Source organism: Mustela putorius, unplaced genomic scaffold, assembly GCF_011764305.1.
Source record: "Mustela putorius furo isolate JIRA1106 unplaced genomic scaffold, ASM1176430v1.1 tig00000589_pilon_pilon_pilon, whole genome shotgun sequence".
Taxonomy (NCBI): domain Eukaryota; kingdom Metazoa; phylum Chordata; class Mammalia; order Carnivora; family Mustelidae; genus Mustela; species Mustela putorius.
This window is the reverse complement of record NW_025421425.1, coordinates 10201630-10215262: the sequence shown is the minus strand read 5'-3', so window position 1 is coordinate 10215262 and position 13633 is coordinate 10201630. Positions and strand designations below refer to the sequence as shown.

Below are 13633 nucleotides of genomic sequence, written 5' to 3'. Positions count from 1 at the left end.
AATGGTCATCTCGGTAAATTAAAAAAAAAAAAAAATATATATATATATATATGTATATATAATTTCCATTGGGAAACACACAATTCCTAAGAAAAGCTTTTTGTCCATTCAAGTTCTGTGTCTTAAAGGCAGAACCATTTATAGAATAGTATGCTATTTTTCTAGCAACTTAAATTTGTAGTAGAAAATCCTTATTTTAATCTTCACTCATGACCCTCCAACACACAGCCACACACTGATATTTAAATATGTTGCAATTTTCGTAGAATTTTGCAGATTTACATGACTTTTACAGTCCTGTGGCACCTTCCCATCTTTCTAAACAAGGGGGAAAAAAAAAAGTTTGACTTCTTTAGAATGGTGTGAATGCACATTCATCTTTCTTTCCTCATTCTCACGTATAGTTGTTCTAACTGATTTCAGACAAAATCAATCAAAATTTGGTAGAAGCAACACTGATAATGTCCTAAAATAGTTGAATAACTTCTTGATAATGAACTCCAATGTAAATAGTGATGACTTTGCAGGAAACACACTCAACAAGGGAATCGCTTCTCTTTGCTTGGGTTCCTCTTCTGACTTTCTCTGGTTCACGTACTCACTGTTGTGCTCTGTAGGTCCTGTGATTGGCAAACCAATCCCCTTTATCTTTGGATTCTGATTTTGTCCTCTGGAACTCTAAAACAGAGAAAATCTCTATCTTCCCTGAACAGATTGTGGATGGCTGCAGATTCCCTACTTTGGGCCTGCCTTTCACTTTTCAGACAAGTAGGTGATCTCAACCGTGCAGGATGTTAACAAATGAACCCTCTTGCTCTCACCTGAAATCTTACCCTTGTTTTCGTTTGCAATGTGTTCTCCTGTTGTGCAGTTGCTTATAGCTTTGTAACTTATAGGAAGATGCCCTTTATATGACTATACTTTGGTAGAATCATAATAGTAACTGAGAGGTTGTGTCTATTTTCATAACTTTTATCTACTGAGCATAATATTGCAATCCAGATACTGAATTAGGTAAATTATCTCCAATATATGTAATCACCGTAATATTTCCTCTAGAAAGTGCTTTTATACCATCAAAAGAAGAGCAGACTGAGAGCCAGTGTTTATCAATGTGAACATAGTGAATGAGTGGCAATGCCAGAATTTGACCTAAGCTGGTCTCTATCCAAAATCTAAGCATTTGTTTTCAACTCCCTTGGGGAGAAATAAATATAATGGCACAAGGATTTCATAGTAAAGAACTCTATTACATAATGCATTCACTGAAGTTCTAGGGGAAACTCAGAAAATGATTGATTAAATGGGTCAAGGCTGTTTTAATACAGGAATTATATCATTAGATTCCTGTTACGTGCGGAGTAAAATTCAAAACATTGTAGGCACATACTAGAAAGATTTAAGGGTGTTTAGAAAGGAGGAATTTTGGGTTGAAAAATGTGATGGAAAATCATCAGTGTCAGTAATGACTGCTTAACAATGATAGGGGAACATATGGTTGGGGATACTACATATAAATGCCAGCCGTAATAAATGAACATTGGCAGCTTGAGGAATCTTGAGATGGGCAAAGGGCAATGACAGTTCCTTTCTGGCAATGGCTTGAGGCCTACATATATGTTTCAGGAGGACTGCAGTATTCTGATAGTAACACAAACCTACCTAGAATTTAATATTGCCACTCTAAGGGCCAAACTCAGAGCAGGGCAATAAATTTAAAGACTGAATTTTCAATGTCGTCTTGGGCCTGTTGTATAATTCTTGCAGTCTACGGCAACCTAAAGGATTGGGCTTCTACAATGCCAGAGCCCTACAGAGAAATTGTTTGAGCATAGCATACACAATGGACTTGCAGTTAAAAACTTGAAAGAAAGAATGAGAGAAAGAAAGAAAGAAAGAAAGAAGAGAGTGAGAATGCCTGGGTGACTTATTCCTTATGCCTCTCATTCCTTCACTATATATATAGTTTGATAACATCACAATGGTATGAAATTTAAGTGCTCATGTTAACTGAAAAGACATTTAACCTGCCTAATCAAACAAAAATTCAGGCAGGAGTTGTTGGTGAAATGTGGTAGACTATATGGAAATGGAAGAACTTGAGGCAGAGCTCAATGGATGACTAGAGGATTATCAGTATAAATGAGTTGAACCTGATTTACTGGATTGATGGTAGTAGTGAATAGGGTTTCATAATTATGAAACCTGTAGAGCCACACAGGACCCCGTATTCAGAAAGCTCCCATGTTTGCAATGATGCTTGTGTTGGCTGTCTTAAAATTCCTTTTTTAAAGATTTTATCCATTTATTTGAGAGAGAGAGCACGAGCAGGGGTGAGGGGGGCGGTCAGAGAGCAAGAGTAGGAGCAGGGGGAGAGGCAGAGAGAGGGGAAGGGAACTCAACTCAGGATTGCAGAGCTGGGAGCCTATTTGAGGGGGGTGGAAGGAGGGCTCAATGCCAGGACCCTGAAATTATGAACTGAGTCAAAGCAGATGCTTAACCAAGTGAGCCAACCAGGTACCCCTTAAAATTCTTAATTTTGAGCAACAGTCCCCATATTTTTACTTTTCACCCTTTATCCAATTATGCAGTTGTTCCTGGTGGTAAGAATAAGAAAACCATGAAGGTTAATTCCAGGATATGTTCAGACGTGTGTGTGTGTGTGTGTGTGTGTGCGCGCGCATACCTATGTGTACATGCATGTGTGTACACAAGCCTTATCAACTCTGTTCTCCCCCCTCGTCTCAGATGAGGTGCTGTTGGAAGTAATTTATCAGTTCTTCATATGTGAGAAACATTTTCCTTGTAAGTTTGTAGAATTTATGGTGGTTGCATTGCATTTTAGTGACTCCTTTCCAATTTTGTTGTTGTGGTTGTTGTTTTAGCTTAAGGCCAAAGAGTATCATCCCTACTTCTCTTTATATCTCTCAAAGGAACCTATATCTGTGCTTTCTCTATGGTAACTTGTATGCATTTTCTGAACAAATCTGTTCATGCATACATGAATACCTATATACTTATATTCATGTATGTGTGTAAATGTATTATATGTACATATAATGTTTACATAAAAAGTTTTAAATATATATGAATTTATATACACATACAACATGTGCTAAATATGAGAAAGAAGTATAGAAACTTCTTTTGAACTCAATTTTCTAAATACCTTCTGATTGAAAATCACAACAATTTAAGTACATTATAATTCTCAATTCACAATAGCATAGCATAGGAATGGGTGTGGACAGAAGATTATGAGAGACAAAACAAGGAAACTGTTGATAAACATTCTAGGATTCACATGAATAGAAATTAAAATAATGAGATAATGATTTTCAACTACTGAATAAGGAAATGGCTAAAGAAATGTTCTTGTTCAAGAGTAGTGAGGAACCAATTAATCTTTTACTCTTTTATAATTTTCTTGAGAAACTATAAGATAATTCATCTGTTTTAAGAAATGGTCATATATTTCACTTAGTAGTTACACTCTCAGATTCAATCCAAGTACAGTAGTCAGAAATGTAGGTGAAGATTTATAAGAAGAGATGTTCCTAAAAGCATTATTTGTAATATAAAAAAGTTAAAAACAACATTAATGTTCAGTGATAGGAAAAAAGATTGAAATGTTTGCATAAGTGCTGTGATTTTTTTTGAAAATGTTAGATAGCTGTTTTGAATTACATAGAATATCTTCTATTAAAATTTAAGATGTATGTATCAGTTTTCAGAGTGTCTCATAAGATGTCCGTAGGAGAAGAATTAATTACAGAAAGTTTGAGAGTTACTATTCTACTACTAACCTCTCTGGGATGGTCACAAACGTACATTAGCAAATTAAATTTAGTTCTGAAAATATTGTCAACTGGGTGTTCTGACTAATTGAGCATTAATTAAACAATTCTTTTTATAAACTGTAGTTTATAGACATTTTGGATACTTCTTTTCTGGTACTTATAAATATCGTATGTCATGTGCAATTTATATTTACTTGATGGTTAAGAATTTAGAATGCTTCAGGGTCATCAGAACGTCCATTTTCATAGTACAGTACCAAAAAGGTAAATACAGAGGGATGTGGGGGGCTGAACTGAGTGCGAGCTGTCCTCACAACATGCCAAGGAAGCTGTGTTTTCATATTAACAAAGAGGGAAGAGTTTGTGATTTGTGTTCTTCTGCTACAGAATGCAGCACAGAAAGCAAATATGACTTATTTAATGAATGCTTACTGAGTACTTAAAATTTGGATTCAACTAACCTTTATTTGAAGCCCTTTTTATGCCAAGGACTGCACTAGACACTTCTCTGTGTGTAAAACTCTTCAAGGTCTGAGACAGCTCTGTAAAGTGAGCATGGTTTCCCACAATACAAGTCAGGTACCATGTCCAGAGACTAAAACAATGTGGTTGAGCAGCTTTTCATTAAATATGAATAGTAGACATAGGGTTTGGCTATTACACCATTGGCCATTACACTCCATTACACCAAACTCCTTTAGACAAACCATGTACCAGGTGTTCAGTAGCTTGTATTCAATTAGGAGCCCGATATGCAGATGTAATGATAAAAGAGGCAGGTTTGTATACACATGACTGTATACATAGTAATTTTCTAAGCATGTTATCTTAATTTAACATGCTTAATCCTCCTAGGAGGCATAAGAGAATAGTAGTACTATATTCACATTTTATTGAAGAAGAAAAAAATGAAGCACACATAGTTATTCTAAGTTCTCAAGTTTGTTTGGTTCCAGATTCTGTGTTCTTAACTACCATGCCATGTGGCCTCTAAAAATAACATTTTTTTAAAGTGAGATATCATCGACTTTTAAAAACATTTTATGGTCTTAAAAAATACAAGGGAGTATGTTTTGTGGACTGAAAAAATGCAGGGACTGTGGGGGTAAGGTTCTTTCTCAGAAGAGGTGATCTTTATTCTGACCGCTGAAGAGTAGACAAGGATGGTGGTCAGCCAGGGGTGAGGGAGGCAGGATGAGTTGGAGATGTTATTAGCTTTGTCACCTTAACAAATATATCATGATGTGGCTCACAACAATGTAAATTCATTAAGAGAAACAGAATTACCTATAGTCTTCTGAAAATCCAATATTTCAGGTCAACTCTTAGTATTGTAGTGCAGAAAAGTCATTACCATCCACATGGTGATGCTTTCCTTTTATTCAGGATGCCTGTTTATGTTTACATTTTTGATGACTGTATCACATAATTGACTTACACAGAAACTATTGTCAGTAGAAAATCTCTTAAGCAGGTTTTGATCCAAAAAGACTTGCTCCACTACCATATATTTAATATTCATACTTTTGGATCCAACTGTAGTATGTAATCTTTGTTAGGTTTGAGATAATACTTAAGTTTTCAAAACTCTTAAAAATATTTCTAGTTCTTCATCCAAATATACAGGTTTTTGTACAAAATTTCTATACATCCCTTTGGTTTTCATAACGTTGAAAGCAATAATTGGAGGAGGCTTGGTGTCAGAGCTTTCTGACTTACTACTAGATACCTTCTTCCAGGTAAGTACCTCTACATTTCTAAACATGTGAGATTGGTGCCTTAGCCAATTGCTGCACCAAGTAATTGTACTAGAACTTCTTCATGTGTGCGTAATGAAATCATGAGAGATACAACGATGGTATAAAGAAAGATCATGTCATATACATCTCCCCTATTCTGGTCTACTGTGTTCATCACAGAAAGCAGTGGGGTCATACTGGCATGACTTTTATGTGAATGGGATCCAGACTAAGGTGATCCCCACCATTTTCTTCTGTTATTGAATTGCTTATCTCTTTAATTATTCACCTTATAGCTTTGCCCAATTCCACATTTAGTTCAATACTTTCTAATTTATAGATTCTATATTTAATCAAGTTGTGGAAGTTGGAAAAATGCTCATCTGTACTTTTACTGTACTATTTTATTCACATCAAATCTACGAAGTTTGCTGACAGGTTTTCAGATCTTTTAAAACAAACAAACAACCAACCAACAATCTGGTATGTACTTTGTGTAACCTTTCTCCAAAAATGAATCTTGTGAAACTAGGGTCCAATGGTTAGTAAATTTTCTCTTATTTGGGAACCAGTGCCTTCATTCTATCATTTACAGTGCAACAATTATCTTTTTTTTCTAGAAATCAAAACTATATTCATAGAAGTTGAGTTGCTTTACTTTTTCCTTTGTCAATTATCAATGTTGTTCTTTTAGGACCAAACAAGTTCATTGGTTCTTGATATTTTACATACACTGAAGAAATTTTTCTTAAAAAATGCATTCATTGGGGCGCCTGGGTAGCTTAGTGTGTTAAGCCTCTACCTTCAGCTCAGGTCATGATCTCAGGGTCCTGGGATGGAGCCTGGCATTGCATAGGGCTCTCTGCTCAGCAGGGATCCTGCTTCCCCCGCCCCCACTTACGATCTCTCTCTCTGTGTCAAATAAATAGATGGAATCTTTAAAAAAATGCATTCATTAATTTAACTATTATTATGAGTCAGGGAGGTGCTACTACTTAAAGTAATTACATACGTAGTTAACCTTGAAATATTTTTGTTAGATCACTCTTCTTCATTGTCCATTCAATATTTTCCCCGTACTCTGCAATTCTTAATCTGAAGTGTGATAGATAACAGCATGAATAAAGGTTACCTTTGTTAGGTCCTCTTTGATCATACAATTAGAGATAACATTTTTATGAATTGAAGTTTTCTCCTTTCTTTCAAAAAGATACATACAACCTGTACTATCTGTCACTCCAGGACATAAAATAAATACCTGCAAAGGAAATTGTGTGTTGCTTAAGTTCTCAGCAGCTGTTTCTCTTTACATTTAAATAATATCCTCTTTAAATATTATTATACTTCTAGTAATTTCAGTTAAAAATCAAACCATAGCACCCTGTTGGAGTAGTTGACTATTCTGAATGCTGAATTAGAAAGAGGGCTATCCCTGCATTTCCTTTGTGTTTCTTCTTTATTTAGATTTGCAAACACTGCGTAACCTCCTGAATTTCCAGGGTAAAATTGAGCATGAGATAAGATCTAAAGAGATCATTTCTAAAGTCTGTCTCTCAGAGAATGATCACAGTTTAGCATGACAATTTTTATCTTTCCAGTTTCTGTAGTCTGACCAGCATCAATTGCCTGTTGGATGCTTCTCTGTCACCTGCGAAAATGATTCTTATAACTCTCCCAAGGTAACTTAAGTGGGGACTCGGGATCAGAAATGCCCATGCTTTCAGTTTCAAAGATTAAGTCTGTAATAAATTCTGCTGACTGATACATTGTTCAGTTTTTTGAAGTAATCTTTGACATAAGGAGAAAATAAACACCTGCCCACCACCTGGCTTTCCCCAAGCAGCGTGTTCCGCATTGGTTTACTTACTTTATTCTTCTTAAGCCGAAAATATAAGAGAATCACTAAGTGGCTGACAGGTTCACTTTTCTATGGCTAGGGAAGGTTGGCATGGTTTCAGAATATCAAATTTTGGAAACCACTTAAATCCAGTATACATTGCATCATTGAATTTGTGGAGAATCTAGAGCCCTTAATCTGGATGTGGTCTCATAGATACAAATCCTCCCCTGGTGAATTGATTCTTTTTCGAGAAATGGATTATATTGTTTGGTGATGCTGACAAATCCCTCGGTATGTCATCCCACTCAGGAACAAGTGTCTGTTGACTTCCATTATGACTGTCCACTAGATGTGCTTATTAGGGTCTTATCCAGGGAAAACCACCAAGGAAGACTAGTGAAAACTCATTTTGTTTTCAAGTGTGTCCCTAGGATGCTCATTGCTTGTGTCTCAGCAAAAGCTCCATAGCAAGTTGCCAAACATTTTATTTCCTTCAACCAGAGGCAGTTAAATAAATGGGCTTCTCTAGAGAATGTCATAATGTGAATTTTAAAATGAAATTACATGACCTCTTACAGACCAAAAATTCCTCTTTATATCCCCTTTATTTTTTTTTTATACCTCTCCTGTTCCTTTGCTGCCATGAGTTCGTAAACACACAAAACACTGAAATGGATTATTGTCAATATTTTCTTCAGTAAACACAAACAAGAACTTATGTTGGGCTACTATGCCAAGAAAATCCATTTAAATTAGGAGGTGCATGCATAAGAAAAGATATACAAAACATGAAACGACATTGGCTCATTATTCTGATGCTCTTGTTTTAGTTCCACTTTTCCCTGAGAGTTTAGTTTTTGGCAATTTTCAAATCATAAATGACTTCTAACGTCTTACCTAAGAAAAACTTTTCACTTCAATGCATAATTCCTTCACAATTGCAAATAATCCAATGCAAGTGCTTTTTTCATTATTTCTGTTAGTTTGTTTTATCATATCAAAACCCCAAAGCAAATGGAATCCCTTTGCATTTCACATCACTCAAGCTAAATAAAAAATAGTAAAATATAACTAGTCGATTCAAACCATCTCAGGTTAAGCCCTATCAATTTCCTGGAAATACCACTTATCTTAACCTGTCTGATCTTTCTGCAAGTAGAAGAAAAGGAGGAGACAATTACACATTAACACATTACACATTACACATTAACTAACCTTTATTAAAAGTTTATCATAGATTAAACACAATTGCACAGATTTTTGCTTAATCTTCACTAAGAAGTGACAGTTGCCTCTAGATTTTAAAGGTAAGCATCTGGAGTCTTACACACATTCAGATATAGATGAAAGTCTGAATCAGGATCTGAATCTGTTTTCTGGTTTTTAAAGGGTCTAGTCCTGGGGCGCCTGGGTGGCTCAGTGGGTTAAGCTGCTGCCTTCAGCTCAAGTCATGATCTCAGGGTCCTGGGATCGAGTCCGCAATCGGGCTCAGTGGGTTAAGCTGCTGCCTTCAGCTCAAGTCATGATCTCAGGGTCCTGGGATCGAGTCTGCAATCGGGCTCTCTGCTCAGCAGGGAGCCTCCTTCCCCCCCCTCTCTGCCTGCCTCTCTGTCTACTGTGATCTCTCTCTGTCAAATAAATAAATTAAAGGGTCTAGCCCCTCTACCCCACTGCTTCTCTTAAGTCTTTGTTACTTTGAATCTCTGGAACCTGAGCATTTATAGGACTGGAATGAGTAAAGCTGCTTTTTTTAGTGGTTGCAATCACTGAGGGTCTTGTGGAATTCTTGATGTATCTGCAAAGTGTCCCTTGGATTAACCATTCAATTTAGATAAACTCCTATGCTTGTTTGCTACACGACTTTAAGTAGATATCCTTGATGTTCTTAAGGAGTGAATGTGAGAGAATTCGTGCTGGGGGAAAGTGCCTAAGCTATGTCACATCAATTTTGAATTCTGCCCATCAGGCCTCAAATTCCTGTTTATTAATATCTGTGTACATTACAAATCATTTTAATGTACTCTGGAGTGATAAGAGGTGAGAAGTTTGTGTGGGGGGCAACGTTTGACCGTTACCAGAGAAAGGGGGTAGGCAAGGCATTGCAGGTTCCTGTTTATCTTTACAAATATAATGCTGACCTCCAAGGGAAAGCTGTGTCTCGTACAAACCCTCCATGCCACGAGTAGTTTGGGGTAAGACAGTAAAGGGCGTCACTTAAGCTAAATCTCACAGCTACCACCGGACTGTGGCTCACTGATGAATGAGCCAGCAGTTGAATGTTTAGCAGGCTGTGACGACTTTGCACGGAAATAGGAAAATTTATTACCAGCCTGCCACATCAGTGCCTGCCCTGCCTGCTTTTTCTCCCGTTCCCTCCTGATGTCTACTCCCACTCTATCTGACAGTCAAACCCCTTCTGCACACCCCCCCCCTCCCTCGGTTTCCCTTCCCCGCAGAGAACAGATCATCTAAACGGTCACGGAGTCCTGTCATTTTCAAGAGCTGGGATGCTAAGGAGGATGCTGTTGATCCAGGGTTTTAATTTAATTTAATTTAATTATTATTATTATTTTCAATTAATGGCATTGCTTTCCACATGACCTTGCAGGGGAGACTAAAGGGTGTCCGTCCTGTGTGCTACAGAATGTGTGCAGCCCCAAAGTATGCACGATGGGGTGGGGGGGGAAAGAAGGAAGCAGAAGGGAAAGGCAGCGGCCAGAGAGCCCGGGAGGAGAGGAAGGAGGAGAGACAGGGAGCGGAGAGATCAGGCGGACAGGCTGTGCCAGCCAATCAGAGGCGCGCTCCGGAGCTGCAGAAGACCGAGCCGCGGAGCCCGGGGCTCGCAGGAGCGCCGAGCCGAGTCTGGGGCTCTCCGAGGACGGGCGCCGCGGTGCCGTGAGCACTGGGAAAGTCCCCTCTTTGCTTCTCATAAATTAAGTTCCTTTCCACCAGTTAGGGCAAGTCAGCCAAGGTAAGGCTTCAATAAATGACACTTTACTATGTAGTGACATGAATATGTGTGTGTACAATGGGGCTGTTACCCGGTTCTGAGTCCAAGCAGTATTTGGTGAAATCCTCCTCTGGGGTTGGTTTCGCAGGATCTAAGGGGAATGGGAAAGTTGTAGTTAATGCTTCCGAAGCCTGATGGCTCGAATACCTTCTTCTTATTTTTTTTAAAAAAATTGCTTACCCAGGAATGTTGCTGTGGAGCCTCTGGAATGTGAGTCTAATAACCCCGCTGGGTGTCTGCTCATATTTATCTGTGGATGCGCTGCTATCCGCCCTGCCCCTGAAGAAGTTGGAAGGGTAGTCTGCAAGGCACATTGGAGTAGCGATGGCATCAGATTGAGGTGTCATGTATGTCTAGCTATAAAAGTGAGAGAGAGCATTGTCAGAATAGAAACAGGGACGTTGAAATTGAAATTTTGGTAGTGCTTTTTAATTATTGCCTTTCCAATCTCCTTTTAAAATTACATGATAGCTCAGTATGGAAGCTGCAGCTGAGCAAAGCTCATTTTCTCTTTTCTTTTATTCTTTTTTTTTCCTCCCATGAATTGCTTCCATAAGTGCTTATTATTAAAGCTTAAGATGAAACTTTTGCTTCTTTAAAGGGCACTATAAATGATGCAGAGAAAAGAATTAGGCAGGCTCCCGTGATCAGCAACACACTTTATTTAACATATGCCCTTATGTTTGTTAACTCTGATGCATCTTCCTTTCTTAACTTCTTGAACCTGATTTGTCTCAGTGTAGGAATAACAATTATCCTGTATAAATTTTATGTCTAAAATTCAAGTCAAAATTGTGCCTTATGCATGTTTGTATGCCTGTGTGTGTGTGTGTGTGTGTGTGGTACGTACAGATGTAGAACTAGGAAAACCTGTCATGTAACAGGTGAAAAAAAATACAATTTTATTAGCTAGTTATTACAGCTTTTCCTTCTATCAAAGCCAGTCATACTTAATGAACTTTCAGATTAATCAAGAGTAAATGTTCCTGGCTATTTCCCTGCTGGATATCAAGAAATTCTAAAATAAAATTCTTAGCTAAAATTATTATGGTCTTCTGTTTGCTCAGGTGATGGCATCACTGCTTTGAGCTGAGAGAGACAGATCAGAGAAAGATTTTATTATGCAGCCAAAAAAATAAAAAAATAAAAAATAAAAACCACAAGCTCTCACAGTGTTTTGGAACCTTTATTTTCCACTCTGGGATCACCCACAGATTTTTCAAAGCAGGGGGCTTTCCTTATGCAGTAATTGCTCTCTTCTATTTTAGTGGACTTGTCTTAACAGAGAAAATATTTTAAATCAAGAGTTTGAGGTCCAGATTAGATCTCGTGTGTACCTTGTTGGATGTGGGAGGGGGTAGCAGGATATGGTACTAGTAGAGAATGAGTTCTGTCATATAATACTCTGGTCCAAGCACCAATCATCTTTTCAGTTTTTCAAGCCTCCTGTACTGTTTAATTCTGGATTTCTTGATAGTAAATTAACCTAGTGTAGGGCAACACATTTATTCACTTAATAAGGCATTCATTTAATGCCTTGCTAGATAAGGATTTTATAAAACATAGTACTGATAATTTTCAGTGAGACAGCTAACTTTAGGAGGAGAAAAATGATACCAATGGTCAATTTTGATTTCCTGACAAGAATTACAGGTAGAAAAATAAGGATTTACTAGATTTTCTAGATGCAACAGAAATGCCCAACTGAAGATAATCCAATAGTAAAGGAAAATACAATAGTAGAAGGAAAGTTAAGAGCTGGGAAGCTTTACCTGTAACTCTGTCTTGTGCATGTTGGATATAATTAGCTATAACAGTAGTGAACATGGCAATAGAAACCAATGCTCATGTAAAATCTATACATTGGGCTATTGGAAATTATTCCTCCTGATGTACTATTTCAGATGGATATGTGGGAATCATGAGAATGAATGAGTCAGTCCAAGTTCATAAATTTTTTATATGAAGTGTGCTATATATAGTAAATATATAGTACATTTTTATTGGCTTATATAAATACCATTACTGTGCTTCGTGTTGATGTTTGTGGTCTGATGAATGCAAACCCATGTTCACAGGTATGTGTCTCACTTGTCCTGTATTTGGCTTGTCAGTGATTAGAAATCTGAGGTATACCTGATGTATTTGAAAATTTCATATAATAATCTTTTAGAATCTGAACATGCATTTACCTTTCTGTAGGTCTAGGATTAAAAGTACTGAACTTATTGGCTTGAAAATATTTATTTATCTCAAATCCATGTTTTTGATGCCATGTAGTCAGGTGAAAAGTGAGAGAAATTGAGAGATTTAAGACAACAAGTGTGTAAGATATTTTGCTTTTTTTTTTTTTCTTAATAAGTAGAGGACTTCAAACTTTTTAATTTGCTTCATCTATGCCTTTTGTGTAGTTGCATTATACATGCCTGTAGAACTATAGTTTGGATAAGAGCTTTTTAGCCTTGGTGCTCTTGATATATCAGGCTGTATAATTCTCACGGGTGATGGGAGGCTGTCCTGTGTTTCGTGGGATGCCTAGCAATATGTTCTACCTGCAATATGCCAGTAGCAGCATTTGCAAATTGTGACAACCAAAAATATCTGCAGGCATTGGTAACTATTTCCTTGGGGGGGGGGAGCAAACTTGTATCCCTCTCCCACTGAAAACCAATACTGTAGTAAAAACCAAAGATTGTGTGCAGAAAATGGTCATACAACACATGGTTTGAGTAGACAACTGCTCACATATAGTTCAGTTTGGGTGTTCTGTGATGAACCCCCCTTCTCTTGCTTTGGAGTAATTTCAACTGGTGTTTCATTAGGTCCCTAACACAAACTGTGGAAGAGCTTATCAGTGTTCTTTTTTTCTGTAAACTGAGAGACTGGCCTGTATTAGCATATGCTATAATTTGTAGGAACAAGAGGAAATTTTTTAAAAATGGAAAAAAGAAAACAGATGTGAAGGCTGAGACACATTTCACTTCAATTTTTTTCTTTCAGATGAGTCTTTAATATAAGTAATGAGTAAATGAAAAATACTGATTCTATTCTATAATAGCTTTTTCTTTCTTTTTTTTGGAGTATGTATATGTTTGTAATGTAAGCAGTGGGTGTTTACTGTAGTAATTCCAGGTGCTTGGAGTAGTTTTTAATGTCCAAAGTCTCTAGAAGTAAAAGGAAAACGTTTTGATTTTAAGTGCATAGTTCTTAGTTGGTTGGTATTATATAGCATAATAAAAAGAAA

At 37.2% G+C, this 13633-nt stretch overlaps 1 protein-coding gene across 4 annotated transcripts in view; it reads left to right on the top strand.

The window, feature by feature from the left end:
* The window catches only part of CDH18 (cadherin 18), a 696319-nt gene that overhangs the window by 213296 nt on the left and 469390 nt on the right, over positions 1 to 13633 (top strand). For 2 of the 4 annotated variants that reach the window (XM_045082039.1, XM_045082038.1), the window contains exon 1: positions 10150 to 10350. The exons of 1 other annotated variant lie outside the window; for it this stretch is intronic. The gene's annotated coding sequence lies outside the window, so the exon portion shown is untranslated. Of the gene's footprint in view, positions 1 to 10149; positions 10351 to 13633 lie in introns of those variants that run through there. One more of the 4 variants, XM_045082035.1, reaches the window with a different exon arrangement.